The 27,195-nt window shown below is 40.4% G+C and overlaps 2 long non-coding RNA genes across 3 annotated transcripts in view; one reads left to right on the top strand and one right to left on the bottom strand.

The window, feature by feature from the left end:
* LOC138686712 (uncharacterized) overlaps nucleotides 1-27,195 on the top strand; it is a 46,423-nt gene that overhangs the window by 14,710 nt on the left and 4,518 nt on the right. Inside the window, exon 3 of one of the 2 annotated variants that reach the window (XR_011326012.1) lies at nucleotides 7,964-8,437. The exons of the other annotated variant lie outside the window; for it this stretch is intronic. This is a non-coding gene — a long non-coding RNA (uncharacterized lncRNA). Of the gene's footprint in view, nucleotides 1-7,963; nucleotides 8,438-27,195 lie in introns of those variants that run through there. 2 annotated transcript variants of the gene reach the window in all.
* Nucleotides 369-17,453, bottom strand: LOC138686711 (uncharacterized). The gene is made up of 4 exons (XR_011326011.1): nucleotides 16,860-17,453; nucleotides 14,049-14,153; nucleotides 4,968-5,091; nucleotides 369-1,519 (listed from the first exon to the last, which is right to left on the bottom strand). It is a non-coding gene; the product is annotated as an uncharacterized lncRNA (long non-coding RNA).

Here is a 27,195-nt window from a genome sequence, read left to right on the forward strand (position 1 = left end):
CAAAAGAGAGAAGTTACTGTCAGTATCTACAATAAAAAAATGTCTTAGCAGGTTGGCAATCAGCTTGTCAGAGATTCTGTAGCCCTCGTATTAGCCAGGTGGCCAGTTCCCCACTTAGCCTGCCAAGTGAGTTGATCATCAGCTCGGAGCCAGACAGAGTGCCAGGTGGCCAGATCCATCACTCAGCATCCAATTAACAATGACACTGGTTCAGAGCCAAATGAAAGGCAGCTATGAGACAGGGAGAGGGAGCATCGCTGTACCACCAGTCCAGTCCCTATGTCAGGTCCAGCTGCCTTTAATTTCTCTAGAAAGCTTGATTTTTTTGAATCTTTGCTTTGAGTTGTTTTGGTTGGTTCGTTAGTTGTTTGGTGGGTTTTTTTTCCCAAGCAGTAAAGCTGTCTAAATCTTTTGGATGTCTCCAGTATTATTCTTTTACAGCACTTCCTCAGTGCCTAAGAGCAGAACTGTGCGACACTGTAAGTGGTCGGTCTGTCCATGCTAGACAGAAACTACCCAGGTCATTTAACTTCTGAACTGCGTTTGAGTGTTAACCCAATTTAGGGAATGTTAGCCCATGACTGGTACTGGCTATCTTGGCACAGGTGGATCTCACCTGATTATATCTGAATTACTTGGCAAGAAATGATCCTCCACTCAGTCCTCATCAAGAATTTTAGATATAAGGGCAGTTTGTTTTTCATACTGTTTCAACATAATAGAGGCAGTTCTCCTTTAAAGGCTTTTCCACTTCAGTGGATTTTGTAAGATGCTTTTTATTATATACACATTACTTAGGGGGTCTACTTTTCCCATTCTGTAAATCTGTCCCAAATTTTCCATAGGTTTAAATGGGAGTGTGAAATTCAATGTTTGTTGTGATTATGTGGGTATAATCATGCATTTCCTAAGAAAGCTTTGGAAGACAATCAGGATTTTGGAGGTGGGATGACCCAGTGAAGTTGATAGTTCAAATGATCCTATGTTTGTTGGGATAGCTGTTGTCCACATTGGGACTGTCTGGTGGTCCCCACATGAAGTGCACGTGGTCTTTTCTTGAGCCTTACTGGTCTGCCATAGGAGTGAAGCCACAAATTAAAAACGGTTGAAGCCTTTTCCACTCCCTAGAAATCAGGTTGAGACGTGTAAGTAGAGAAAATTTGTCAGTTTTATACACATATTGTGAATAAATAGAGGTCTTCAATTTGTAGTATCTTGCATTAAGTACTAGGGTATTAAAAAAAAACGGAGAAAGGGGAGTATTTAAAAATTCAGCTCTCTTTAGGCCTCTCTTGTAGTCTGAAAATAGCTTTCCACCTTTAGGCTGGCGGTTAGGGCAAGATAAACACTTTTGAATGAAGCAAGCTGACTGGCCAAAAGTGAGATAACTGTTTATAGAAATAGAGCTATATATAGCCTGAAGGATACAGCAGTTCGAACTATAGTCTCCAGTGACTCATGGTCAACTCGGGGAAGGTGCTGTCACGGGAGAGGCTTGTCCAATGTCTCGGAGCTGTTGCTGCAGTTAACAAAAATGAAAAAATCCAACAGAGAATGAGTGTCAGGGTTTTGTGGTTCTACCTAGGCAGCTACAAATAATAACATTTAAAACTCAGTTCCACAGGCCAGTATCAGGTTTGTCACATCTGACTGCTTCATTATATATTAGTACAAGGATATGCACATAAGAACAGTCAGCTACATCAAACAGAGATTGTTTAAAAAGAGGTGGTGGTTATCTCACCTGATTGATGAAATACAAAATACCAGTGCTCATTTCAAGTTCTCAAATACTTGATTCAGTTAAATCTTGTAACACTTCTCTCTATTAGATTTCTCAGTGATAAGACAGGAATAACAGTTTTGATCCATAACTCCTTAAAATATCCCAGCATTTTTGGATGAAGGAGTTAGTAACCGATGTATTATAATCTTAAATTGACTTAGAGTAGCTCTGTGACCTTGTGTTAGCCTCTCTCACCAGTTTCCATAGGTGCAAAATGGAGCTAACAATGCTTAATTATCCACTTTATCTACTAAATAGGGTTAAGGCTAGGAATGTTATGACCATTTCATTACTCTTTGTAATGAGCTCTGAAAATGCATGACTAAGAACCGGTGTTGTTGGAGTAAATGGCATAGCTGGATAAACTTTGGGCGGGTGGGCTGGGGTGGGAAGGCTGCATGCGTCTGGAGGGTTGCGCAGCAGATGCAGATGCAGCGTGTCACTGCCGGCTCTGCAGTCCCAGCTCTGCACACCCGGTGATGGTGACGGCGTGCAGAGCTGGGCTGTCTCTGGTGGATTCCAGCGCTTCCTCGCCTCTTACGAAAGGGTGCAGTCTAGCGATTGCTAAGCATGATGCCAAGCTCCTTGCATCATCCGCTCTCCCCCCACCCCGTCTCCGCCACAGCTGTGATAGTAACAATTATGCTGGGAGGAGTGTGTCTATCTGTGGCATTTCTACCCATTTGATCCCTCTCAGACAATCACATGGAGGTGGGGTTTCCGTCTTGCTTACGTGTCTGTATTTTTAAATAAGCCTCTCCTTGTGCTGCTGCTCTGCAGTTAACATACCACCAGACGGTCTCTGCGCTGTACCTTGTATGGTACAGTGTCTGCATCAGACGATAACAACTTGTGGCTTGCAAACTGCATGCAGCTTTTCACAGACGCCGCCTGCAAAGATCAAATACCCAGACACCCTGCTTGCCTCCAGAGCACCCCGCTATTCATCTCTCCCCGCTCCTTGACTGACCAGCCCATTGGCCATACACAAGAAGGAGGGAGATGTTCTTTCTGTGCAAGAGAACTTAGAGAGAGAAAAGGATTTATTAGGTCAAGTTTTTGATTATTGGTGGCAGGACACAGACTCCCAATAGAGAGCGTGACAATTACCAAACTGACACTGCTTGCCTCCGTCACCAAACATGCTGAGCCTCACGGCAGGCGTCAGTTCTGCCTTTTACTAGTACATGTTTACACAGCTACTCCAGCAAACCCGAGGATATCCATAATCTCTGGCCAGTACACAATGAACAAGTAGAACAATTTTAGTCCCTGAAATTGATTTATTTTGAAAACCAACTTAAAATAACAAGTTTTTGCTTCTGGCTAGGTCCAGAAATGCTTCACTATCTTTGTGAAATACAAAGAAATGAGAGCTTTGTGCCTTTTTCCTATATTTTAATGTAACTGCTTTTAGAATACCTCCATCATTTTGGACCAGAAGAAAGGTGTTTTCATGTCAGCTTCCTAAGGGCAGTTAATTAATGTGGTAGTATGCATGGATGAAAGCAGTGCCCATTCAGAGAAAAAAGGTAGAGAAAGTAGGGGCCAGCTTTACATATTTCAAGACAAAAAGTCCCAGATAGGTCCTTCCCCAGAGAATTTTTTTCCATTTTAATTAATTCTTCAATCTTTATTGATGTTTTTTACCAGCATCATCAGGCAGTATTTACATTTGTTTATTTTGATATTAGAATGTTGATGAACAACATGTGAAAGAACCAAACCAAAATGAGTTCAAAGATATTATCACTTTGTCATTAATGTAATTTGAGGCCTGTTTATCAACAATCTCACATTCTCAGATGCCAGTTGAAAATCTGCTGAAGGAACGTACAATTGGAATGGACCGTCTGTAATTGAGTCTAGTCAGCTGCCATCACAAGGGATCATATAATCCAGTTCCTAAATGTCTGTGACACCACAGAATTCTGTGGGGTTTTTTTACCACAGGAAGATGAGAGTCTTCTCCAGGTTAGAAGAACCTCTCCTGAACTTTTCCTCTCTGGTGGTTCAAAATCCATACTGCTGGCAGGCGACTATCTCCTGGATAGGCGATAGGGAGTATTTTGCAAGACATTTTAAGGGTAAAATTATTTGCTTTGATTGCAGGTGGCTTTCACTGGCAGCACTGCTAAATTCACGCTAATTCAGTATGCATTTGATATGTTAAGCCCTATATATTTCTAAGGGTGTAGCCAGCAATTTCAAATTTCCTTGCACCAGTCCCTCCATTGCCCCCCTTGACAGCCACATATCCATTATCTGCCAGGGTAGACGTACCATTGCACATAATCTGATCCTAATGCAGCGAATGCAGCTATATGTGCCTAGCAGCGTGCTCATAAAGGGCCTGATGAAATACAGAAAGCCCCTGCCACTCACCATAAACAATGTTGCCCCAAGGAAATGAAAAATTGCCTGCCTGTTTTACACCCATGTGCTTTATAGATTAGAATATGGCTTTAGGTATTTAGGTGCTTTAAGCCTGACCGTAAGATTTTTTTTTACCCCCATAATAATGAAGTTGAACTAAATGATCTATTTTCCAATATGCTACAAGGCTGATTAAATAGGAGGCTGGAAAAGGGGGTTTGGTGTCAACATTTAGCTTTGGGTATTCTTTTGTTTGTTTGTTATTTTTTTAACAGTGGGTTGGAGAAGATTACAAAACCTGAAATGACTATAAATAGTTTCCTGATTAAAAAAAAAAAAAAAAAGGCAGAAGAGGACTTAATTTAAACCTTGCCCTAGGGAGCTGGCAGCTCAAAGCCAACACTGTGGACTCGTGTAGTAGAACTGTAATGAGTAATTCCTCACCAAAAGAAAATGAAACTCATCTAGTTGGTTTTGCTTCACAGTGTACTTCTAGCCTAGCTGTCTGTTGTGCTATTACTAACATATTCAGACTAGGAATTAGGAAACTATTATTTTTAGTAGTAGTGCCTACCTAGCTCTTCTCAGCTTCAGAATACTTTCTTAGCACCAAATGCTTTCTGCAACTGTCCTGAAATGGCAGCGATCTTCACAATTTTAATAGTACTTATCTGGGAAATATTAGTAAATGTTTCCTCCCAGCACACCTGGCAATAAGCAGCCTCCCTACCCATATATGTGTAACATATGGAGGTACATATGCACTTCATAGACACAGATGCACAGACAGTCTTGTCGTGTGGACCTTGCAGTCCAAAGCCCTGATCTGGTGACTGTTCCTTGTCAGCACTCCCATGTCCTCCAAGATTCCCATTGGCTTCACCAGTTCTGAACTCAGTTGCATGATTGGAGTCAATTGTAAAGTCATGCTCCAGAAAGTTGAGTAGAGAGTACAGCAGAGAGAGGGAAAAAAAAAAAAAAGTAAGTGTGTAGGAGTACAGCTGCTAACAGTGTAAGCAGGGAATGAGGGAGATAAATAGGGAAAGGAGTGCAGCTCAGAATTGCTGAAGGATAAGAAGTAAACTTCTGTGAAGCAAGGAAGGACAGCAGAAAATCCCTCCAGGTGATTCTGAGTTATAAGGAAAAGATTGGCTTTGGCAAAAATATGACAAGTTTGGGTGGAAAAAACCTATTATAGTCATGGTATTTGGCATGGGCCATGGTAACAGACCCCATTGTTGGAAGCGCTGATAGAATGCAGGCTGTAAGAACCAGGGAGTCCCTCTCCTGTAGGTGAGGCGATGGAAAGCAACAGCAATCACTACTGAAGCATTTAAATTACAGTATGAAGTTACTTCACATCCTATAATTTGTATTTGAACGATTATATGATTTAGGAATTTAAACTCTCTATCTTTGGCTGTGTCACACAACACTAGAAGTCCCAATCCATTTGGGGGGTCCTGGATTTACTTATAGCATTAATGTTAGTTTGTAATAACACTGATATCATTGTTTATTATCTGTAAGACTTACATGGGAAGGAAGCTTAAATGTCTGTATTGATAGCTGGGTAGAACAAGGCAGAAAGGACCTGGTAAGGCGTTAGAGCAAGTCAGGAGAGACCAGCCTGCTGCTTCCCAACTCCCACAGTGTGACCTCTAGACAAGCTCTTTCCATTCGTCCTAGCACTCAGCTTTTCTGACGAAATCTGGCAAAGGATCAGGCAAAGCATAATGGAAAAGCTGTTGCATACTGCAAGCGACAAACCCCAAAGCATTTTGCATTTATTTTTGTTGCATTTGGAGATGTACTAGGTAATCTAATATGTCTTTTATGTCTTATCTTGTATTGTTTCTAGCAAGATTGTTTAGTGAGCATGCCACCTTTAGGCATTATTGATGAAAAACATTTGAAAATGGAACCTTAACAGGCTGCTTCTTAAGAAATATGAAAGCACAGATAATGCTTACAGCAAATCTAGGGCTACATTGCCAGCCAGCACAAATAGCTGCGATTTACTACCTGCTGAGTTACGCTTACTGAGGATGTGGTCCACTAAAGGCATGCTGTGCTTAAATTTTCTTAATTTAAGACTTTACGTATGAACATATGGTAGAAATACAATGAAGCAATTTGGAAATATTGGTGGAAAATAATACATCTTTACTTATCCCTATTTTCTTCTTTACACATCTGTGCAACCATAAATAACATATAAATGTGTTTGTTTACCTCCATATTGCATCTTATATCTGTTAATTAACAGGTACAAAATAACCCTGTCTCTGCCTAGTGCATTAGGAATTGTAGAGGGTTTTTTGACTCACTAATTAATGTAGATTTTTTATCTGTTGAGAACAGGGTTGAAAGTGGACCTAGCAAAAAATGCCCTGTGGTTGGTGTTTTTACTGTTGTTCTTTAGTGAATACCATCCAAAATGTTTCAGCACTTACTATAGTTTGCCATCTCTGCTAAGTAGTATACAAAATTATATATAAATATATAATTATACATTAATTTAACTATATATACACTTAAATCTAGTTTTACAGCACTTTGGGGAAGATGGGGATAACTCTGACCCAATTTTTCACTGAAGTGATTAGTAGTTCTATATGCCTCAAACTGAAATACATTAAAAGGTGCTGTCTTGTTAAAGTTTTATCTCTGGTGATCAAGTTTCTTTGAGAAGTCTACAGTTAACCACTCAAAAATAGATTCACTAACAGTCACTAAGTAATGTCTGAATATTTAGGTCAGTTGTTCTTCTCATTTCTAGTTTTCAGCTTTTGAGACGGAACCTGGTGCAGGTAGTCACTAATTTGAACTCATTTCTGTTTCCACTTAAGTGTGAATTTTGTCATGAACTTCAGCAGCCAGGACTTTTTGTAAAGGCTTTCTCTAAAATGATTTTTACAATCTGTTTCCTCTGATCTGGGGGAAATGTTTGCAGTATTGTTCACTTTCTTTAGGAGTTAGAGGGGAACAAATACAGATACCGGATTGTCAGATTAGAAGTTACTGTAACTTTGATTTTCAAGGTGAGAAAAATATATCTATTGGTTTTGTAACCTATTATTAAAAAGTCTTCAGCATGTCTGGAGAATCACTGCTACAGGTCCTTGCAGGCCAGCTGCCATGTTGCTTACCACTGACACCTTTCAGAGCTCCAACTGGAGAGGTCAGTAATCTTAACACTGCAAAGCCACCCCCTTGGACTTTGGTATGTTCACATCTCCTCTTCCCAAGTTGCTGCAGAAGGACACTGTTAAAAGGCAGTGTTAATGACACTTGCTCAGATTATCTTTCAAGCTTAAATGTAGCAAAATTTCAGCATTGTTTCCATTGCAGTTCCGTGTTTCGGGACTGATGTATACCTTGCTTCTGTTCAAGTCCAATTGTTTTGGTTAGTTAGGAGTTCTTTTGACTGAAATAACTATGTCAATGTAAGCGCAAGATGTTTTAGGTTTTCTGGCATAAATTCTTTTCCTTCCTTTTCTGCTATGTCAACTAGATCTGGACTTGGGGATTTGCTGAGCTTTAACAATCCCATTATAATCAGAGCAATGCAATTTGCCTGTAGACAAGCTCTTAATGTCATTTACAGTGATTATACCTGTGTTAAAATTACAGTATTGGTTCAGAGCAATGTAATGATTTTAAATAATTATTTCAAAATAACTGTAAAACAAATTGGTCATCCATTTTCATAAGATTGCTTCAAATATCTTTTCTTCAAATACCTTTCTTCTCCTCTTTGATGTATTGATATTATGAGGCCTCCTTGTTCTGTCTCAGTGACTGTCAAGTGCAGCCAAACTCAGCTCGCTTCAGTGTTACGACTATATTGTGCACATCTGGCTAAGCAGAGATGTAATCGATCTGCTCTGAGCTGCTGCGAGAGATGTGTTTGATGCTCGGTCTTTCCTGGAGCATGAGGAGCACTGAACTGCAATCAGCGACCATTCACCACAGAGCAAACGGAAGGCCAGCAAGCCGGCTGTCGCAGGGGCCATGCAGAAACCCGGTATATCACCGCAATGAAGTCTGAAAGGTGACCTTGCAGCGGCAGGTCTCCTGCCCTGGCTTGGAGTCCCTTTTATGAGCGCTGGTCTTAAAGGGTGTTGTTCTTTGAGATAAAGAGCTTATAATGAAATGGTTTCATATAATGTCAGTTGGATAATTAAATGGTTTTGTATTTTAGGTTGAAGAAGTGTTGAAAAATTGTGCTGTTAATTTTACAGTAGGAAATAAATGCACAGAAGTACATACCATCAGGAAAATGGACCTGATCCTCATTTCATTTATTCTAGTGTGTATCGTAGACTGAAAAGCAGTTGCCACCAATTTAATTTTTTTTATTTTTTTTTTTTTAGTTATGAGGGCTGGTAAGAATCAGGTCTGGTGGTTTTAATTTCAAAGTTGTTTTCTAGTGTTTATCTTAATTTCCAAAACAAACCCTAATGCATATGTTAAAAGAACTTTGTCTAGATTGTTTTTGTATGTGATTTTGCCACTGGCTGTTTTGTTGTCATTGGTGGGACATTCAAGAGAGATTTTTTTTGGTCCTGAGCATCATTATTGAGTGTTTCTGTATTTGCTCCAAGATAACTATCCTGTCCCTGTACAGGAAGGAGTTAGGAGCTAGCATTTCAGGTTTCTGTTTTGTACTGCCTGCGACTGGCTCTCCTTGCAATATAGTTGGGACCTTGCCAAAACTGAGTTTTATAAAAGTATGATTCACATCATCTGACTGGTAGAGTTGGATTTTTTTTTTTTTTCTGGATTTTCCATTTTCATTTTATGCTCCTTGGCTCAGATTCTCCATTACCTTGCACCTTGTTCAATGATTTTATGCTTATTCTGGCTGGTTGTGCTAACACCCTTCAACCTTTGCCAGTGCAACTTTTCTCACCCTTTTGAGAAACAGATCTTCTGGCCTTTAACCCTACAAAGAAGAACATTAGTTTAGTTTATCTGTTTTCTGTAGTTTGATACTTGATACTTGAAGATTTTAGGAGATAAAGAATAAAAGTTTCCCTTTCTCCTCTCCTAATTCAACAGTGTATCTTGACAGCTCCTGATTTGGGACATTTTGTGTAGCTGTCACTCTGGACACGTTTTGATCAGACAGAATCAAATTTGGAATTGAAGATCTCAAGGCATCTGTTGTCTGCACTGAAAGCCAGCCAGCTCTGACACGTCTTTATATGGGCTGTCCATGCGAGGGAGACAGTGAGCTATGCCGGAGGTGTGGAAAAGGTGCTTTTCATCCCTGGGAAAAATCGCAATGTAGCTGGGGCTAATTCAGGAACGCTTTGCAGGATGCCGGAGTCTGCATGCCGGTTCTGCGTGGAAATTAGCAAATGGCACGGGACATGACTTTATTGTCAGGAGAGGAGTGAAATTGAGAACACATGAGTTGCTATCAGATTCATAAATTAATCACTAAAAAAGAAAAAAAAGAAAGTATTAAACCAGGTACTTCTTATACCATATACTTGATAGAAATGTGAGACTTGAGCAAATGCTTTCAGCATCTGAAAATATTATCGCTATGTAGTGTGCTCAGATTCATCCTGTCTTTAAAAATTTTCTAATGCCAAACAAATGCTGTTTGGGTTTATGTATTCAGACTAATAGTGACATCCAGTGGCTGATCAACCCAACCACAGGGATGGTAACAATCGTTTCAAATGGAGCGTCCAGAAGTGATGAGCTTATGTTGATGTAGATCAGATGGAGTGTGTAGTAAATGTGTGTAATATGCCACCTCCAAGCCTTTTGTGACAGCCAAAACCTTGCTGCCTCCACTCTTGTTCTTCTGGGAAGATGGCAGTGAAACTGCACAGTGTCTAGACGAGGAATTGCTGTGTGTTCTCCTGTGGTGGTGGGCAGCTTTGGACAAATATTGACAACTGGTTTAAAAATCTCATTTTATCTCTCTGAATGAGTCTTAGTAAGTATGTAAGCACTCTGGACATAAGCAAAGCTGATGGCTGTTCTGAGAGCTGCCTAGGCACTGGGGAATACGCAGGGCTGCAACAGCAGTAGTGGCTTAAATTGTGGAAGATTGTTTCGTGTGCTCATGAGTCCTCCAAAACCTTTAAAAGGAAACCACATTAAGAAAATACGCCTAGTAGAACTGGTAGTGCAGTGTCATAAGCAGGGTTAGGGTTTCTCTGTGCCCCTAGAGCATCTGATCAGAGTATGTCATATGGAAGGTTTTATTTATTACTGAGATGTTATTTACTACTGGCCTTGGGCCCAAAGACAGCAACTGGAGCTACTATTGCGAAGACTGACGGCTGCAGCCATGGGCATGCCACAGGTGAAGAATAATCCATTGCTCATTTGTGATGGCTGCAGCACCCTTCCTGATGGTAAAATGCAATGGTGGGGTCAAAGTTTGGCATTTCCTAAACCAGTCATCCTTTTATCTTACTGCTTAGTTTCTTGAGAGTGGATTTGTATTTTGTTTCCCAGAGTGGTCTGCAAGTTAAAGGAGATTTTAATGATGCACAATTCACAGAGCTTTAGGATGTTAATTACGATAGCAATACTATGTTCTAGGAACAAAACAAGATATTTCAGAGAAACCTCGCACAAAAATGGTATCATCTCCCAGAAGAAGTCTTCTGATACTAAGCATACAAATAGCTTGGTAGAATAAATGGCTGCTTCCAGCGTGAACAGAACTAATTTTAGACAGGGGTGCCTAATGTGCCTGTCAGTACTTAGAAATGAATGATTAAGGATAAAAATAGATTTATTATGTTTTCACTTGCATTGGGCCTCAGATCTGCAGGAAATATGGTATCTACTTGCTGAAAACACCCGTGTAAGACTGTCCTAATTTATTCTGAAAATGATTTCACAGTGTCCATTGAGCACAACTAATTGCATTGTCACAATTGTAAATGTTTCCAGTCCTGGTTGCAATTACAAGAAGCACCTGGTAAATTTGTTTTGACTTTACTGTCTTCTGGTTAACTTGAAAGTGCCAGGTGGTATAAGTCCTATTTTGTGGTAAACTTCATTTTCCTCTGAGAGGCTGCCAGTGAACTGCACATATGATGAGAAATCTACTCTGTAAGATTGACCTGAACACAGATGTTATTTTTTCTTCTTTGTACTGTACATAGCAGAGCTGCAGAGGCATTGCCACTCCTCTCTGTTCCAATCTTTCTTGGAGTCTGGAAGCCCAGGTCCCCTCACTGGTACACTGCAGGAATTCCACCAGCATCACTGGTGTTGCGTGGTGGAAACCCATGTAAGACTGCACTGAAAGCACTTGAAATGTGAAACAGTGTTTTATCATCTTACCTAGCTGCAATGGGCATTGGAAATACAACTTGATTTTGCTCACCATGAGCATATCAATAGCACAGGCTTTCGTTCGTCTACTTAGATTAGACTTTCTTATAGAAAGATGCATGAGATGCACATTCCAGAAGCACATATTAATGAATGTAAAAAAAAGGTATTTTCCTTTAAAAAACTTAACTTCATGTGATGCCACTAAAAGGAAATAGTTTTTTTCCCCTCAAACGTTTAGTTTAGTTTAGTTTAGTTTAATTAGTTTATTTCCTGTATAATTGAATTTGTGATGACAGTATCCATTCAGCAAAAATTTTTCTTCTGAAATAATTCTATTTCACTTGCATCTGTCTTGTGGCTTAATTTCTAACAAATATTACCAGAAATAATATATTTTAAAAATCATAGTACCAGTAATATAAAAATATTGCCACAATATTATTGGAAGCCTTGAACATGTGCACTTGTAAATAATATACACTTCACAAGACTGAAGCATGCCTATGGCAACTCCACCATAAGCATCCTCAAGGTTTAGCAAAAAATCTTTTTCAAAATACCTGACAAGAAGGTACCTCCATCACCCCTCCTCAAAGGGCCAAATGATTTCACTCTTTTTGTAGGCACATAATTTATCCAAAGAGGGCCAAAGAGTTAACAGATCTTGTAGTTAAGTGCTTAATTAGCAACTAAAGAGTAAAGGCAGAAAAATTCAGTTCATTATTTGTCATGGATACAGAGTACATATCACTTTACTATGTAGAGTAATACATTTATATTAAGACTTTACACTTTCAAGGTTCACAGGTCAAGATTAATCAGTTGTGACCTTAGAACAGAGCTCTTCTCTTTATGAAGTAAAAGCTGAGTAAGGGAATCTGAAACAAGGGGTCCATACGTTTATATATAGCTCGATCTGATTGAATGGTTAAAATGTAATTGAGCAGCAAAAATAACATTCCTTTGCAGAGGAAGAATTAAAGACCTTTGGAAAAAGAGAGGTGAAATACAAGTAATTTTTCAGTGCAAGTGACATTATGAATTAATCTCTAACATGACTGAGGTTGATGGTTATAGTGTTTCTTTCTCACTCTAATTCTTTCTCCAGAGCCCTTCTTCCTGCTTAAAATACTCAGCCAAGAAAGATACAAATATCAACATTTTAAAACACCAGGTGCTTTGGTAACAAAATATTTGCTGCCAAACAGAATACATGTTTGTTTCTACATAACATTTTTATTTACAGAAACTTTTAATTTTTTATCTACTTTATATGTTTTGTAGTAGCAAAGCAGAATATAACTTGATAATAGGTTGTTGCAGTCGCCCTAGCAACGTTAAACATCAAGCAAAGGTGCCTCGAAAGTAAGGACCAGTTTCTCTGCATCTGAACTCCGAACTTTGCAGGAGGGCAAGGCTCCTGCCTCAGCTTCTTGGCCCTGAGTTTACAGATCTCTGTATGTGTTAACGCTGAAGAGGAACAGCTTTGATTTATATCCTGAAAGTGACTTTTCAGTGATTTTTTTATGTAAATAAACTGTCCTCTTTTACGGTCCCCCCCTTTTTTTATACCCACCAGAGCATCTCAGAACTCTACCTTACTGCAGCAATGCAGTTTCCCTTCACAAGGGGAATTCCTCACTCACTGTTTCTGGCTGGCTGAAGGTTATTCCATGCTACTTGCCAGGCTTGGCACAACAGACGTTCTTGACCTGATAGTTTTGATGCTTTTTATTTGTGACTCTGAAAACAAAAAGCCTTTATAGTTCCATGCATAATACTGGCATGAAAGTCTGTGTTCTGCTTGTGGTCTGGCTGCAGTGATGCTATTCAAATCGTTGTACTCAGCTCTCTTTACAATCATTTTAAAATTGTCCACTCTACAGTTTAGCAAATCTTCACCTATTTGGACAGAAGTAGAAGCAATTCCAAAAAAATAGTATTTTTGCTTAGTTGCATAGTTTTCTCTGCCCTGCTCTATTCTACACATTATCCATTAAGGTTTACACATGCCTGCATAGAAAATGCATGACTGTTACCGTGAAGAGTAATTATTTTGAGCCACCTTTCTTCCTATTACCTTCTGGTTTTATGAGCTTCTCTGCCAAGACTAATCAGTATGTAAACCTCAGCATGTTTGTAGCTAGTTTCATCTTTTTATATTAAAAGTTGTAGTTCATAGCTTCCAGGTCTCGTAATTTCATCACAGCTTTCATGATATTCATCTTTTCTTTAACTTCTGCAGGCAAGTGTTTTTTTATTTTAAATATTCTTTTTGTTTTTGCAGTTGTTGATTAAAGCTTGCAAATATGACCCTACAGGCTTGAAGATTTCTAGGGACATTACAAAGCACAAAAGCATAGCCATTTAAAATTAGGTACTATTTTAAAGCTTAACTCAAGAAAGTCTTCATCCTGATTCACAGTTTTGGAATTGCAGGACTGTATCTAATCTACTGCTCATTCTCTCTATTATTTTATATTGATGTTCCAACCCAGAGAAAGGAATTAGGAGACACCCTGTCGTGGTTGTTGGTAGCCCTGGAGTAGCCCAGCTGTGGTACCTTCACCTCCAGCAGCACACAGTCTGCTTCAGTGGTGCAGATCACAGACCTGCCTCAGCACGTGGGGATGTCTGGCAGCACCAGCATTGCCAAGGGTGACAGTCACTGAGAAGAGAAGTCAGAAACAGAGTTCCATCAATTTCAGTTCCCATTTCTTGTGCCTAGCACCATGCTTTACAGCTTGATGTGCAATTTTTGCATTGATAAGTATTGTTTGAACCTGAACTAGGATTTCTACCGTCTTTTTATAAATCCACTGAATCATTTATATTTGTATTAAGGTTTGTAATCATGTTTTTGAAAAAGGAGCACTGACCTTTAGCCTGTGTCATTTGCCAGACTTCCTCTAAGCTATGCCATCAGGTATTACGGGGATAATGAGGTGGAACAATTTATTAATCTGTCATCCCTGAGCAAATGAGTTACATTTGTTTTGAAGCCTTAATGTAGTGGTCATAGGTTAACCATCTTGTAAAATCCCTTAGGCTTTTCTTTTCAGGTATGAATAAACTAGGATCTTACTGACTTACCATATATCAAGGAAAATAATGGGTGAAATCTATAATTAGTGTCAAAACTTTGTGGATTTTCATAGGGTCAAGAATTCACTGATGGCTTCAATGCTGCAATTCACTGCACCTACAGAGCTCTATACTGACTTTAGAAGAATTCTATACAGCACCACAATTTGCAGGTTCATGATCTAAATTGACAAATATGTTCACCTGGTTTTGACCATAGAGCAGTCAGTGTTTTCAGACATCATACCCATAATTAAGACAATTATTGAACTGTTGATTTTTTTAATCTATACTTTTATAGCCTTATGTATCCTTGACTGCAAATTTTATTGTAATTCACATAAAAATAGCTGTGGCATTGACTCGCAGATCTTTAATGTTACTCAACAATTTGGAAATTATCTCAGAAAGAATAGAGTTTGATTTTAACATAGGCTCAATTAATACAATACAATACAATTCATCCTAATACACATTTAAATATTCATGCTGTGCACAAGGGGATAATAGTTATGTAGTGTTGGCTAGCAAACTCTGGAAAGTATAGTTTGCCTCAATCTTAAAGCAGATTTGTTCAAAGTATTATTTTCAGTATTTGTTATTTTTTGTGAGAGAGCACTGATGACCCAGTGTTTGATACCAGCTGTCTTACTTGACATTTTTTCCTATTAATAATCATGAAGAATTTTATATGTGGTGGACATTTGTGGACAAGCATAATTCTTACTGTCCTCTTCAGGACTAAATTTTCTAGTAGGTAGTAGGTCTATTTTGGTGTTGTGAATTTAACCAAAAATCCCACCAGAACCTTTGATGCGAGATTATTGTCATGTGCAGAATGCTTCTGGTCACCTAACTTCTGGTCACAAGAGCTTATAGGTCATGCTTTTGGTAGGTCTAAGGATGAATTTCTTCAGAACAGCTGTTCCAGAGTAAGTGTTCTTAGTTGAAGCACAGGAGCTGTTTGTATATGAGGTCAGTGTGAAACTGCTACTCCACAACTAGAATACGAGGGCAAGAATTTTGAATCAATTAAGTCTTCAGTTAAGCCTGCTTGGCAGTTCTGTATGTATTTGTTCTGCATAGAAATGCAAATTTACCATTTGAAAAATGCAAGTATTTTCAGATGAATTGAAATACCATTGTACTTTCTTTCTGAACTTCAAATGCTCTTTTTCATCATCCGTCACATACACACTTGTTTCTGTTTAACATTTTCAGCTAGTATGTGCATAAAGAAAATTTCATCATGAAAACACCTGCTACAAGTGTGTTCTGTTACTCTCAAAGCATGTGCAATTTGAACAGTATGTTATAATCCTGGATTAGCTTCCCTCTCAGCAGATGCTCGCTAAACTGCTGTATCCCGTCTAGACCTTGTGTCCCACATGTTCTTGGCTTGCTGAGTCTGCACAGAAACATTTTCTGTCTGGCTCTGGGCCTCTCGTCATGCACTCCAGATGCAAACCAAGTGTCTGATACCACTTTTGGCAACGGGACCTACACAGTCTGGTTGCTTAGGCACTATCATTAGTCCTTGCTTTCTAAATCTTTCATAACAGCTATTGAATATGCTCATAATATTTCACAACTGTGCACCCTCTACTTCACAGTTTTCTTTGAAACACTAACAATGGAGAACATCAGCACATTTAAGTGCTAACGGCCCAGATAGAAGACATGATAAAGAAACATATAAAAACCTAGAGAAACTTAACAGAGATCCTTATTTCATTTTTCTTATGTGTCCAAAAATCAACAAAGATTTTGTCAATGTCTTTTGACCTTCTACATGACCTAGTTATCTTTTAGTCTAGACCTATTCTCTCCCCTTTGCCTTTCCGTAAGTCTTCTTTCCAAAAGACCGCTTGGGTAACTTTTAACTCCTTTATTAGCTAAGCTGCTGCAAGGACAGCAGCCCACCTAAAAGAATTAATTCAATGGGGAATTATGCTGCCTACTGTCTGCAGATTTTCTCATCTGAAGAGGTGATTATCCTGTAACAGCCTCTGACCACTCTACATTTGCCATCCATTGACAGTGCTATAGGAATCATAGTTAAATGATATGGCATAATTTTACAATCATCTCACCCGCTCTTTTAAAATGAAAATACCCCTTGCAATTAGAAGCTGACACATGCAGCCATATGCTGATTTGTCACATAGTGCGATATGTCCTTCTTTAGGATTTGCTTTTTGGAAAATAAATCTACAGATCCCCTCATCTGAGTTGACTCTCCACAGAGCAGCTGCAGCAAGTCAGTAACGTTCTTAACAGTCTCACTTACTATTTTTCCATTTGTTCTTCTGTCTGTCTTCCGATGTGCCATGTCAGTTTTGGTGGTCCAGTCTTTTATTTTTTCTGAGAAGATGAAGAACCAAAAAGTCACTGTCTTGCATTGTACTCGCATCCATCTCTCATCCCAAAGAAACTGAAATATTCAGCGGTTCATATGCACTCTCTTCCCCATTTGAGTTGAACAGAGGGCAGAGCTAACAGCCCTCACGGTCCTCAGCCTTTACCGAGAGTGCTCTGTGGGCCCGTATTTCTCACACAAGCTGTCATCTGTCTTGCCCACTTGCATGCAGTTGTCCATCTCGGCAGGACTTTTTTTCACATGCTCTGAATCTGAGGTGGATCCAATGCAGCTGCTCCTTTGCCAGGATCCAGCTACAGCCTGTTTCACAGTCCACGTTGCAGTGAAGTAAGATTAGAGCTTTACCCACCCGATTGCCCGCAGCGGTGCGTACTCCCGCAGTGCAAACTATTATTTCTCATTTTGGCAGTCTTCTGGAGTTACTGTGGATCTATAAAACTGTCTGTAGTGTCCTCTGAGATATATCGTGATGCCTGTGCCGCAAAAACATCCTCCCTGTTTCAAATCCAAATTAATTATTATCTACCCCAACCCTCCCCATCATAATCCACATAGGCTCTCTTCAGCCCTCATAGGCCAAGCCAAACATCTTGAAATTTGAGATTCTCTCTCATTTACCCCAGGATGGATCTTGTAGTGTTTGCCCAGATTTAGCACAGGCTGTTCCCCAAGTTTCAAGAGCCGACGAAGCTGCAGTTCCTCTGTTAATCCGTCCTGGGTCACCTGAGTACAGGTTGACTTTCATAGACATTAGTCAGCTTTATCATTGTTGGGGGAAGCAAAGTATTTTACTCCATAGAAACAAATAATCGGAAACTTAGGCTAAAATTTGATTCATCACATTGTTTTCCTCTCTTGATAAAATCTAGAATCATATTAGAAGTGACTGATGTAATAGAAACTGGATACCGTGCTGGATCAGACCACCCAGTTCAGTATCCTACAGCTATTTAATTTCTTAATTTTTTGTTGTTTTTCTTATAATGGGAGCACATCTGTTAAAATGCAAGACCTGAAACTTCACTGGGAGCAAAAAAAAATTGTATCACACTAGTGACCAGAAAAGCTGCCAGGGATAGAGTTCAGTTCTTCAGAAACATTTTCTGTTCCTGCCTTACTCATTGCAGAGTTTCCAGCTTCCAAAGCAAAGTACGCAACCTGCAGGCAAGAGTCTATTTGTTCACAAGAAATCTGATTTAACCCTAGTCCAGTTCCTCCTGTGGATGGAAGGACACATGTACAAAATGCAGCATGTTTATGATTTACAGCATATACACACAGTCAGAAAAGTCTGTGTATCTGGCACCTGAAAGTTTTGTTTATACCCCAGATGTGAAGAAGAGATAACCATGAATCTAAAGAGAGTGCAGAGTTGAGTTCATTGCTACAGTTCAGTGATGAATATGGTGGGATAATCTATCAGGCCAAAGTTTTACCTGGAATTAAAAAAAAAAAAGTAACAAACTTCCAGGTTAAGCCTGTGGGTACAAAATACCTGATGACCTAGCCCAGTGCAAGCAGATTGATTAAATCCTGTATGCAAGTGCTTGAATATCAGACAACTTGCGTTTTAAATATCCAATTCAAATACACGCAACTTAAATGAAGAGTACTACCTATCATATTTGGGACAGAGAGAAAGTCTGAGTTACGATATTGCTGACACCACTATTGTACTGTGATTAAAATATGGCTTTTGATTAGTAAACAGATGGATTTTGATCTGCATCACGAGCCTGAATGAATTTGTTGCCAGTTCTTGAAGAGATTTGTGTTCTTGGAATCAAACTACCAAACAGTAACAGATGTGAGTACATTGAGCTGTCAAGAGCTTAATGAAGTAAAACCGAGATCACTAACCAGTTTTAGAGAAGGGTTAAGGGGATCCCTTTTTGAAAGCTAATTATTTAGGACAGCACACCTGTCATTAGGCAGCAGAAGATACCAAAAATTAACCATTGTCTCGCATGAATTCTCACTCTGCCACATGTGGTTGAAATGATAGACAGAGTTGTAGCTCACAATTAATTGAGCTTTCAAATCTGGAAAAAGTGGGAGAAAAAATTTGATCTAGGGTTATTAAAAACAGTTGAAATCACTAGCACAGCATGCCTTCCATTATCATGAAACATTTCCTTTTAATTCTTAATATTATAAAGACATTTTGGTCCCCAGAACACTCATAGTTAAATCCAGCACAGTAAATGCAACTCCACGGAGACACCTGCTTTCAGCACGGTGTGGCAATACACAGAAGAGCACGGCCTCACAGGGAAAGCGATGGGCAGTGCAGGAAAAACCCGAGTTTCTGGGTCTGCTCAGGCCTCTGACTGTGGGCAAGTAACTCAGTGGTGAATCTGGAAGAGTAACACTTCCCCTGTCTACCTGGTCTGCACAGGCTGTGAACTCTGATCTGGCAAAAGCTGTCATAGTGTTTGGATAGTGCCCAGCATAACTGGGCCTTCATTCAACCAACGGCTTTCTGGATTGATGTTGTGACACTGTGCCAGTGAGCAGAGATCAGTTATATGTATAATGCCTTTGTTACGTTAGTCTGAACGAAGCGTGAGCTTCATTAGTAATTATATTTCAACTTTGGCAGTGCTTTGATGACCCAGGCCATATTGCTTGGTGAAGGCAGGAGCTGCTCCTTTCCCTGACCTAAAGACATAAACACAAAGTCACAGTTAAAGCTTTGAAGATGCTGTCTATTGCTTTTTGTCCCAAGTGAAATGTGATGTAAAAGCTAACCCATGGGGTCAGGCCCGCAGAAGGGCCCAGAGAGCCCCCTCCGAATCTTGCAGTGCACCAGCTGCTTGGCGGCAGCCTCCTCTCCCTTCACAGGATGCAGGAGGAGCATCAGCCAACGTGGCTGGGCTGGGGTAAATCACCTTTGAGCAAGGACACATATTTGCAGTGCTTATTTGATCCTTCCAGTGTGAACAATTTAGGTTAATCACCAATCTTCATTAATCTTATTGCTCTTGCAAAAATAAGCATTGTGAGAAATCAGTATCTGCTGAATTAAAATCGCCTTTTCTGAGTACTTTCCAGTGAGCGGTGCTTCCCATAGTCGTGCACAGAAGAAACATGATCTTTTCCAGTTCTGATTTTTTGAGGGTGTGCGGGGGTGTTGGGCATGAAGCCATCTAGAAAGATACATAGCTATGAAATAATGCTTCTGTGTAAATCAAAATTCTGCTGACAGAAAATGTAAGTTAAAATTTGTGTCTAAAATAATCTTGTCTCAGTGGAATCCATCAAATCCATATTTCCAGCATGTCTGCATTGTTCCTGTGGAGGCTGGTGACCATGCCAGTGTCTGCCTGGGGCTGGGAGGGCTCTTCATGGTGATGATGGTCTCAGGGGCATGACTCTGTACAGGTTTCTGTATACGAGTAGTTTTACTCATGTGACTCACACTATTAAAATCAATCACCTACTGCTGGCAAATATAGAGGCTTTAAAACATAGGCATGTCAAAGAGACACAATGGCTGGCTGGCAGTAAAAGCGTGGAAAGGAGAGAAAAATCTTTGTTAGTGTCTCTTTCTGTGGTACACGAAGGATGCACATTTCTGACCTCAAGGCTCCTTTACAGAAAAGCAGGTTTATAAGTCTTAGGAGATTGCTGCATTTTTACAGGAGATTTGGGTGAATGTGTAACTGCCTCCATAGGAGCTTTTTATCATTTAGTATCCTACTGATGTCTGGTTTTCCTCTCCACAGGAATCCTGCCCCAAAATGATCGTAAATTACCAGGCAGAAATCTTTGATCACTTGCCAATTATCTCTCTTCCTTTCAATGTGTAAAGCTCTCCATATGAGGTAACTCTGGTAACTTCAGTATGGAGAGTAACATTTAAAATCAGCATATTGGGAAGTTGGTTACCTGTTACTTATTCTTGAATATAAAATTTCCTCTGTGGTTCTTGTTTTATACTATTCCTTTCAGTGTAAAAACAAACGTAGTGTGTATGCTTGAATAGCGTTACTTACGTTCTACATCTACTGTTAGAAAGACTTAAATCTTCTAGCCGGACTTAAATCTTCTAGCCAAACTTAAATCTTTGGACTTCATAGGTTATTTTGGTGAGAAGTAATACCTTGTCATAAGCAGAAAGCTTGAAAGGGAGAGAGGACTCTCACTTCTTACCTTAAACTTTTAAATTTTTTTTTTGGAAGATAGTGGGAAGCAATAAAATAACCAAGATCTGCTTCAGCCCAGCAAGTAAGCATGGACTCAGCTTTAGCACTGCTCCTGACCTCAAGATCATAGTCCTGTGCTTAAAACAAAGGCACCTTGCTCGGCTGGAGCCTACGTTCTCAAAGGGATTGTATTCCTCATTCATTTTTTAGAACTGTGAAGGGAAAGATTTGCTTTCTTTTTGAATGAAGGATTTCTCAGTTGTAATTCTGCACGATTTTTATATTTTTAAAGTTCTGATGATACTTTCCAAATGGCAAACTCCATGTGTAAGGTTGAGATGTCAGTATGATTTCAGCCAAGTTACATGTAAGGGACTGAAGTCACATGCGAGTTGCCCCTTGAAATGAACTGGGGCAGCAAATCGCTATGCATTGATGTTTACAGGATTAGGGTTTATGTTTGCAAAATTTTGACCTTCTTAGGTCAAAAGACTTCAGCTGATTCATGCTACCTCATCAGCGATAGCTGCTGAATGAGAGGGCAGCCAGCTTCTTGAGCAGAGTGAGGAGCAGCCTGAGAAGGACCATGAGCCGCTTCCCTCTACCAGGAAGACGAAGCCAGCATTGCCACTGGGAAAACACGACGTGGTGGCATCACTTTGACATGCGGGACTTAGTACTCCAGTGCACAGAGCTCAGGCACTGAAATAGCTGCTGTAGCACACAGAGAGAAGTAGGAATGGGAACCAGCAAATGTCCAGCCTGGGAAAAAAATGGTGCTGGAGCTGCTGATGTTACATCATGCTTTAGTTCATACTGCATTTACACTTAACTTTATCAAACTTCCCACCACATGAAAATGAAAACCTGTCCTGAAAACAGGACAACATAAACTGGAAGATATTTGCTCTTCACTATCGACATTTTACACTTTTAAACAACTTCCGTCTATAAACTATTGTTGAGTTTTAACCTATTCTCAAGTTCTTATCTTTTAGTAAGTTTAGTACTTTTTTTTTTTTAACTCTACATTATCTTACTTATTCCTTCCCAGAGGGAAGTGTCCCACATACTGAATCCAGCAGAGTGGCAGCCACAGAATTAGAGTCTTGCTTCCCCTGTGAAAACATTGCAAAGTTTCTCTTGAATTTTGTTCTACTTTTGTTAAACCTATACAGTGATTTTTATCTATAAAAGAAGTTTTACTGACTCTTGCACTCCCAAAGCAGGTATCTAAAAAACCCAGTGATTATTAACTATCTATATTACAGTAACTATTGAAAAGACGGGGGATCATTAGTGTTACCACTGAAACAGGCAGGTCATGTCATAGAAGACAAGCGTTCAAGACAGAAAAAAACAAACAGCACCAAAACAAACGGTGGCAGGGTAAACAGAGAAGGGTGAGAAGCCTTTCCCAAGGCCACAGCAGGTCCAGGAATGAAGCCCGGGTGTTACGCTGTGGAAGCGGGTGTATCGTGCCCTGCGGAGCACTGCAGAGACCCTGCCAGCTCTCGGAGGGCTGCCTGGGCTATGAGGGGGCAGCAGGGCTGCTGAAGCCGGGCAGGCAAGCCACGGAGAAGTGTGGCTGAACTGCCTGCTTTTGCCAGCACAGTGACATCAAGCATGATGTGGTTGGTTTTTTAAGCTGGGCGGTTCTGTGTAGGTGCAATTATGCTCCTGTAAAATGGCCTTTGATGCTGTACTTGATGTGAAATCTACCCTAAAAGTTATGCTGACAAAATCTCCTGGGTAAACGCAGCTTATGTCTGTGCTTGTACTGTCAATCTATGGCAATCTTTTTGTTGGGGTGAACCAAAGTTACCAATTGCCATGCTAGTGGCAATGTTTGCACTTGACTTGTGTCTTTACATTTAAAAATTCATTTAACCATTTTTATGGTGGGGTGAGTACTCATACTGGATCAGTTACAGGGGACGAGCAGAGTACATTTGGAAGTGGGAACCACTGGGTTCTTTCCAAGGCAGTAACACCAGCATCATTGTAAGAATGTTGCTTTGGTTTACACCCTTATCAAGAATCAAATCCATGCAACCATCATTTTATGTTGCTCTCATTGTGGTAGGAGGGCTCTGTGCCATGGAAGAGTACTATTTTTTAACAAATAAAACAGTTCTGTTAGTTCTTTATTCTTCTTTCACTCATTATTTTACAGCAAAAAGAAAACTTTTCCTGCTAGAATGTCTTGAAGTAAATGTGTTCTAGGAATTTGGTTTTTTATGGGTATTTCTTCATTCACCATCAGTAGATCATTACATTAAGCTGTCTTTACCTGGAGGGATTTGAAAATCATATTAAACCCAACAGTCACATTGCCGCTCAAATGACATAGATCACTTGCAGATTAAGATGCTCCCCTCCTGCCCCCAAACCAAAAAGACCTTTTAGAAGGAGAGGTGTTACCATCCACCACCTGTCTCTCCAGCTGTCAAGAGCCTCAGTCAGTTCATTAAAATTGTGCAGCTTTTTAAATTATGCACCTGATCATATGTTTCCTGGAGACTATTGAACTGAACTGAAGAATATCCTCTCTGTGCTTTTGGTGGCTGGGTGATATGCCTTGCTCTGGAGGAATATGCTTTCTCCATCATTTTGATCACTTTCCTTTAACTGTTCCTGATGGAGCCAGTGCTTGTGGGCACAGGACTGGCCTGGGGTCAGCTGTCTGCCATCTGAGAGCTGTGTTATCATGGGCTCCGAGAACCCAATGAGTGATCATATCTGGTGGGCAAAAGCTGCGTACTGGGTTTTACACTGGTCTGGGTTGTACACTGGTCTGTGCCCAAATGCAGTTTCAAATGTCTCTTCTGTTTGGTTTGGGTTTTTTTACCTTAGAAGGGAGTCACAAAAGATTACGGGTAAAAATAGGGAGAAAGTGGATTTTCTTACCTTTGACAGATTATTTTTATTTATAGTCCAGTTAAAGTATAACAGCCCACTGAATATATAGTAGGCTATTTGTCCTTTATGCAATCTGCAAGGAAAAGAACTTTCCCTTTGTGTACATTTAGAAGTAAAAACCAACAATAACATACACTCAGGGAACAAAATAAACCAAAGGGTTGTTCAGCAGTGATCATTTCTATTCAACTGTAAAAAGTGTTTGCAAAGGCACTTGTGTTTTTTCTAGGCGACAGCCCGTGCAAGGATAACACATCTTCTCATTCAGCCAACTCCTGGCTCTTCAGCTTTCAGAGCTACCAGCTTGATCCATTGGGTTTTGTAATTATTAGTTCTGGTGTTACCTACTGGTGTTGCCTCGATGGAAAACACGTGTGGGTGAGCAAGGAGCAGCAACTCAGGCGTACATCTATGTTCGTATACAGCATGTGACCCCTTCCCTCGGAGCATCGCAGAGGGTTTTACATACATGAATGACCCATGCACATTTTCACCCCGCTGAGGTCTCACCCTTGTTTTACAGATGAGAAATGTACATTACGGAGGAAAGGAGTTTCTTTAAGCCAAAGGTGGCTGGAATAATCCAGCACAAAAATTCCATTTCAAGCCCATTACTCTCACTCTTCTTCTAGCCCTCCCTGCCACTCTCGCAGTGTGAAGGCCATGAAAGGATGCTGTCTGGGGTGGGCTTGCGCTGCTGGTGCCGGGGGCACTGCTCAGCCCCTGCCCACGCTCCCCGTCACCTGCTGCAAGGGCTGTGGGGGCAAGGGCATTTCTCAGCTGTGGGCAAAATAAATGCAAGTTGCTCATACAGCCCTGGGACGCAGGCAGGCTCAGGAGCGCAGCAAGAACAAGAGCCAGCTAAGCAGAAATATTGGCCTACATTTTTTTCTCCTCCTGGTGGAAGGCATGCGAGTTTCTATGGCAACTTGTGTTTTCTGTTCGTCAGGCCTACTGACTCACTTCTGGGGGAGCTGCGCAGAGAAAAAAGATTGTTTTCTTTCCCTGCCAAGACAAGCGGCTCCTTTTCTGCAGCCCGTTGCTCTCGTCTGAGTTCATCTGCTCAGTGTTTGAGGCTGGCATGGCTTTGCAGAACCAGCTTAGGGCCACAAGAAAAGACAGTCAGATATTACAACATCCTCATCCCCTTGAAAAATCATTGGAAATTAGTTTATCTGCTTTACAAGAGGATGTCAGCCTAGCTAAAACACGGACGCATAGGGCTGTCTCTGGTGACAGCGCAGGAGGGGAGTGCAGTGGCTCTCAGCACACTGCAGTTCACCCGTTTTGGGGAAAGGCACAAGCTACTGCGCCTGTGCCCTGGGGTGGACCAGAGCACGCACCACGGGTGCGCTTGTGAGCGCTGACGGGAGAAAATTAACAGAGAGGCCTGAAGCACAGTGCTGAGAGCGGCTGTCTGCCCACGTGGCTGTTGTAAGGGGATCGGAGCTGGCGAGGGCATGGCTCAGCGGAAGGAGTGGACACGTGTTCAGAGCCCAGAGCCAAGCAGAGCAGAACACATTTGTTCCCAAGTACCTCTGTGGTGATAAGCTTTTTTTTTTTTTTTTTTTTTTTTTTAACTACCAGTCCGTTTTGTCTTTTACTGACATATGAGATTGTCAGCCTGGCTTTAACAGCTATACCCCAAATGGCTTCCCCCACGCAGAGCAGTGTCCATTGCTAGAATATTTGATTTATGGTTTTGTGGTGACATCTTGAGCTTCCTGGATCAAAACTTCTGTGGGAATGGACCGGCATGCCTTCCATGGTCTCACCTGATCACCCCAGTTTTTCTGACTGGGAAACTTCCATAGGTATACAGCTTGATTTTTCAGCAGAGTCCGGGGATGCTGAGTAACCATTTTTCCTTAAAATAGAGGGGGAGCTTTGCATCTACTTCTCTCAGGCTCCACTGAAAATTCCAGCTATTATACCCTGGAGAACACTGTGAACACTCGCACGACCAGCAATTCTTCTGAAGCTTTTTCTTTTGCTTAATCACAAACATATGGTACACTTTAAGGGAGATTATCTTTACATTGTTAGCTTTAAAATGCAGCCTTCTTCTAGCTTTACAAGGTCACAGCAGCTATCCAGTTAAACAGTAGAGCAGAAATAAAATGTTCACGCAGCATGACCTTGGTCAGTCAGTTAATCTTTCTCTACCCTATTTACTCCAGCAAAATAAAAATCCATCCCCACACACTGCAAAGTGTTTCGAGATCCTGGGGTGAAAGGTACATCATAAGCCAGGGTATTAATTATTTAAGCCCTGATAGTATGCTTGGTACTGGAGGGAATACAGATGAATTTACTATTATTGTCTGTTTATGTATAGCTACTATTTACATTGATTGCAGTGATGCAGCTGTCAGTAAACCATACAGGTTGGAGTTTGCAGACACGGTATATTGCTTCTCCCTTTCTGTGATTCATCCCGCTAAGACTTAGAAATGACAGTGAGGTATGTGAGGGCTCGAGCAGCAACAGTACTACTACTTCAGGGAGCAAGAACATTTTAAAAGACTTAGGTCAGCATTTTATGTAGAGTTCCTTATTAATTATACTGCAAGGGGGAGGAGGGTTAGGATGTAGCCAGCGCTGAGAGTCACAGTGTATGCTGCCAACCCAGCATGTATCCTACAAAATGGTATATGTGCGTAACATAGGGGAGGCAAAGGCTTGTTCCTCTTGTTCCATGTTGAAAAACCTAATCTAAAATTGCTCATAAATTGCTTTTCTGGTTGTTACATTAAGCTGGGTTACGCAGTATAAAGCATTGATTTTTAGATTTTAGAATGCTGAATAATTTATGTGCACGTTGCCTGCTAAACTAGATTGTGGCAGTTTGATTGCTCTGGTCCTTCTCAGAACAGATCCAGACAACGATTGTTTTAAGATACAGGCAAACTTTGAACTCTCTTCCTTTTCAGTGTCTGCTTTAAAAAAAGGGATGTGTGTGTGTCTTTTCTAATGTTATGTTATGTTACGTTATGTTATTGAGGTTTTATTTTATAGTGTCCAATAGTGTTATCCTACTGCAAGCGCAAAGCATGATTTTTAGAGCTGCTTCTCCTTGAAACCTGCTTTTGCTATCATTCCATTTAATATGGCCATATATTACCATATAGAAATATTCAATACAAGCATGAGTACGTATAGACAGAAAGGGAAAA

The sequence above is a fragment of the Haliaeetus albicilla genome, chromosome 9, assembly GCF_947461875.1.
Source record: "Haliaeetus albicilla chromosome 9, bHalAlb1.1, whole genome shotgun sequence".
Classification (NCBI taxonomy): domain Eukaryota; kingdom Metazoa; phylum Chordata; class Aves; order Accipitriformes; family Accipitridae; genus Haliaeetus; species Haliaeetus albicilla.